Raw genomic sequence first — 5,481 nt, forward strand, 5'->3', positions numbered from 1 at the left:
ATCTCTAACATCAGTCCAAAGAGCCTGTAACAGTATATTTGCATGAAATAAGTTGGTTTCTAGTATATTGGTAAGCCAACTAAAATAAAACCCAAATGAACTGAAACTGGAATAGGCCTTGCACAGGAGCCCCATGCAAAAAAAAATAAAATAATAATAATCAATCAATCAAACTACAGCTATAAAAACAGGCTCTCCAACATCCTGGACAGGTGCACAGATGTGAAATGGGAACTGTTCTATCATTATAAAGCTCTGCATTTCTATAGTTCCTTTCATCTGAAGGACTCAAAGCACTTCAGCAATGTATGGAGATTTAATATATTGAAGTATGACATGCATTTTACTGATGTCAGAGTTATTCACAAGTCAAAGACTAAATTGGAAAATCCTAAATCCCCAACCCCTGTTCAGGCTCCTGACTGTGGCTATTGTTTTCTAGCTTCTAAATGTACTCCAGCCCATTTTACAATCCTCTGGTGGGAACTTAGTGAGTCTTATTTTACCATTTAACCTTTAAACAACATTTGTCAATCTTTTTGGGGTAAACTTTAACCCAATTCACAACAGCTTTAAAAAACCCAAAACAAACACATTCTTGAGTGGCTGCTCTGTTGTAAAATTCACGCGAAAGAAGAGACAAATTTGAATAGCAGTTATTATTAAGGGAACATTTCTGAGGTTCAGGCACAAAAATAAAAGCTTTGAAGAAACTTAATTTGCCAAATATTTGCCATATGAAAAGCTGATTTCTTTTAGTCTTTGCTGAAATACATTCCCTCGCATCAATACCGTACTAGATGTAGATGTCTGTTAGTGACTCAGTCACAAACTCCATGGCATGCTTTATAAACACTTTTAAGCAGTAGCTAAAAGAACAGAAAATACAGTTGATAAAATTTATTTTATAGTAGAAAGACTAAGAGGCTGATCTGGCTATCTGTCAGAATCTTCTCCAATTAGCACTGGAGGAAACCCCAGTAGTCTTACTATTCTGATTTATGCTTTCATAGCTGGGGTTTCCCCATCAACTATGTAAAAATGCTCTTCCTCCTTTCTCCTCTTCATTATCTGAAAACAAAAAGTCCAAATTAGCAAGATCCCTCACTTGTTCTTCTCCTGCTATGACTTCGTCATCTTAACTTCTGTGCTATGAGTATGTCTAAATTCAAGTTTCTGTCCAAACTCCACCCACTTGCCAAAGTCTGACCTTCAATGACTTCCCTTTTCAGTCTCACTACATTTCAACTACCACACCCTCCTAAAACATCTTAGGATCCTTCCTCTCTGCACATGCAATCCCAGAAAGTGTCCTCAGCCTCGCACTGCACCATCTCTAAGCAAAGTCATGCTTATTTACAGCTGTCACTTACTTTACTCTGATTCTTCTAATCCTGCTTCCATCCCCTCCACTAACTTACATCCTTATTCAAGTCACTGAAGACTGCTTCCTTTCTAAATTGAAGGGCAAAGTCCAAGTCTTTTTCATAGTGCTTCACCTTATGCTGACATCTTGCAAACTTCCAACAAATTACTTTCCCTGGAAACCTTGGGATGTGACTGTTCTTTCCTAATACTTCCAGTCATGACAGCTCCTTCAGGTTTTCCCTGGGATTGCTACATCACCTTCCTTTTTCCTTCCATTATCCTTTGTTTATGCATATTCACTTGTGCTGATCAGAAATGGTTAGAGACCCTGGCAAGCACCCCCATGACTCCTGTCCATACTGACCATGTCATCACTAGACAGAATTCTCTTCAATCCTGCCTCCATCCTTCCTGAGGCTCAATAGGGGTGGGGAGCATACTTTTTCACATCACTAACTTTTCTACGAGTCTGAACTCAAATGCTTACACTTCCAACTTGAATTCTAGTTTTGGTTCAGCTGATTCAGCATTAAGCAACAAACTCAAAAGAATGTAAAGATGCAACATATTTAAATGCCCTCAACTGAGCTGTTCCCTTAGAACATAGGTTGCTTTTGAAGGACCCAACCAGGTTCTGAAAGCTGCATTAGGAGTACATATTGTACATTTTCTCTGCAGGTATAGACAGGAGCAAGTCACCAAATAGGACTGATATTTCTTCCCATCCCTAAGTATCAAATGAATGCAAAAAACTCGCACAAAACTCTGGACAATTAAGGTTAATGCTATACTGCCTTATTTCAAATGGACTCCATGCTGCCCCTGAACCCAAACTAGTGACTCGGCATCATGGGGAAGAGAAGAAAGCATGGAGGGAAGCAATCCAGTCTCCTTCAGGTCAAGGTTATTGCTACCGCCTATTATGCCCTGGTAAGCATCTGTGCAGACAATTAGACTCCCTACAAGACTTCCTGCAGGAAATGTGGTCAGACTCCAAAATTATGCGACTACACAACTGTCCGCGTAATAATTGCCTTTTGGAAACTGCTGCATAACTGTATCACAAAATCTAAGCTTTCATCTAACTGCAGCGTTAAGTTTACATGACTGAAGACAGCCTTCAAAATGTGAACAGCAAAAAACTAACACACCACTGTTCACCTAGTAATCTCATCCAGATCAGAAAACTGTGGAAAATGCAAGCTGTTGACTACTGGTTAAGGGTTCCAGAGACTTGACCACAGTGAATTACCTTAGTGAACATGACAATTAGGAAGATCAGTTAATAGCAACAAAGCATTCAATCAAGCCAACTCAACACACCTAAATGCCTCAATGTCTGCAGCCTACTCACCTGTAACCAATTAACCAATAAGATGCTTTGCCCTTCAAACTCTGACAAATTTTCTATGCTTGTGTCCAGGCTCTGTTCCTGCTGGTAAGCAGGAACAAAGCCTGGACTCTGGGCACTTACACACGTGCAGGGCAACTGCTCCAACGCGCTGGGAACAGACTCAATTAATCAAGTAAAATTGACGCACTCTGGCAGCTTCACATGTTACATGCATCAGCAGTGCAGCGCACCTCCACAGTGAGAAAATGGCAGCAGTGCACTCTAAAACATGTTCAATGTGCTTTAAAAAGCACACCGCCACCATTTTCTCAGCACAGAGGCACGCTGTGCCACTGATATACATGACACATGAGCACTTTTAATTAGCACACCTCGCTAATTAAAAAAGTGCCCCGCACCACATTGGGAGCAAGTGTAAAAGTGCCCTATACTTTTGAACAAAGCATTTCAGAAACTCCGCAAGTCAAAACACAAAAGCTCTTGTACTAGCCAGACCCTGGTCAAGAATACGATTGCTGGGCAAAACCAGGATATAGTCTGCTTAGACCAGGGGCGAGCAATTATTTCAGGTGGAGGACTGCTTACTGAGTTTTGGCAAGCCATTGAGGGCCGCACGACTGGCAGCCAGGGGCAGATAAATATTAATTTTCTACATTTTTTTTTAGGGGCCCCACAGGCCAGATAGAATGGCCTGGCAGGCCGCATCTGACCCGCGGGCTGCATTTTGCCCACCCCTGGTTTAGACTCATCTTCCTGGTATGCTTTTACTCCCAGCATCACAGAGTAATACTTATGTTGTCAACTTAACAGAAATAAACTGAATACTGAGTGCTTGGTTTACAATTTAAAGACACAAATAAAGAGACCTTTATCTTTACAAATATATGAAGATTAACCATTAATATATGAATACACTTTATTTATTAGAACTAGGACATGAGCATAAAGAGTATAACAAATGACACGCAGGCTGAATGGATCAACAAGACTTTCAGGAGACAAATGGCAAACCAGTACATATAAAGCAATAACAATAATGCTTCACATGATCTCTCTCAAAGCACATACTATTTTATCATGCTCCCAAGTTTACTAAAGGCGAGCAATGTTTTCTTTAAGAAATTCCTTTCAATTCTGTGAGCCAAAGGCACCAAAAAGTAGCAGTTTTTACCCTATATTGGGTACATCTGACACTGCACATGGTTCCAGTGTTGTGGAACACAAGTCATTTTCTATTAAGGAAAGGAGACAATTGTCTGAATGACCTCCATCTCAGAACAGACTGGCTAGACTAGTCAGGAAAACTTCAAACCAGGAGTCAGGCAAACGGATAACCATTGAATTAGCACAAGGTCAAGATCAATATTAACAACAGCACTAAGAGACAAGAGGAAAAGAAATACAATAATGGTCTACACACCAGCAGTTTCCCAAACTGACAGATCGCATACCGCTAACTTAAAACGATACAACTTTACGTACCACCAGCACATTTTTCAGTTCAGCCTTACATACCACCAGCAAATCTTTGTCACAAAGTAATTATAATAAGTCTGTTAACATGCAACACTGGTGGGTACATGTACCACAGACTGGGAACCGCTGGTCTACACACTAATGCTAAGAGTATAGGTAATAAAACAGGAGGAATTAGTACTGCTCATTTATAAGTCTAACCAAGCTAATATTACTCGCATCTTTAGGAAAGATATGCATGGTTGGATCATGACCAAATTTCAGAAAGATCAAGTAGGAAAAATAGACTGGAATGCTTGTCAAAAGACTAACCTTATTTTGAGCCACTAACCATTTTTTTCAAGGTTAAGCTAATGAAAGCAGATAGGGGAGCAGGTTGCATCTCTTACAAGCAACCAAATCACAGAGGGCAAAGGATCCAGTTTCTTAGGAACGTATCTATGTGTAGAAGGGATATGTGCTGGACATCTCCTGCCATCCTTATTGAAATGTTCTTGGAATTAAGAATTCTAGATGAAAAGTTACTAGCTAAAAACAGCATAGGGAAATTCTATGTTGGAGCTCATTGTGTCAAAAGGAGCTGATCACAGAAATAAAGAGTTAGGGCATGTGGAAGTACAAACGATCCTAACTTGACTACATCTGTCATGCATAAAGAGGGATTACTATCCCAACCACATGGGTTAAAACACATTTCACAAAACTGGAAATAGTTACAAGCCAAAAGCAAAAGAAAGCTCAAAACAATAGCTGAGAACCATTTCAGGACATTTTACTGGATGCCCTAAAAGCCATGCATCAAGATGCAACTCCAGCATGGCTAGAAGGCAAACTTTCCTTAGAGGGGAAGTGAAAGTTACTTTAAAAACCACAACATAAATGAAGGGGGAAAAAAGGAATCTGATAGAAATGAACCCAAGAAAAGCCAGAAATTGCACCAAAAAAAAAAGTTAAAAGAGAAATAATGTATGCAAAGAGAAATCTATTGCCAATAGAGCAAGGGGAAATGGTGTATTATACCTAAAACAAAAAGAAACACCTCCAGTGCGCTGATTCCCTACTGAATGAAAACAACATGTCACTAAGAATGCAGAAAAGGAAGAGAATCCAGACTTCTTTGTGGCATGCTGGAGAAGATGCATCTTCCATCCAACAGAAATGCAGTTGGATATTAGAGTAGATACTAAAAAATTTGACTGTTGGGGGGGGGGGGGGGGGGAAAAAGGGGGATAAATAGCTTCAGTTCCAAACTTTTTGATGTGTTGGGCAAAAAGCCCCCAACA

The sequence above is a fragment of the Gavialis gangeticus genome, unplaced genomic scaffold (assembly GCF_001723915.1).
Source record: "Gavialis gangeticus isolate Ggan-Ray unplaced genomic scaffold, GavGan_comp1, whole genome shotgun sequence".
NCBI classification, from domain to species: Eukaryota; Metazoa; Chordata; order Crocodylia; family Gavialidae; genus Gavialis; species Gavialis gangeticus.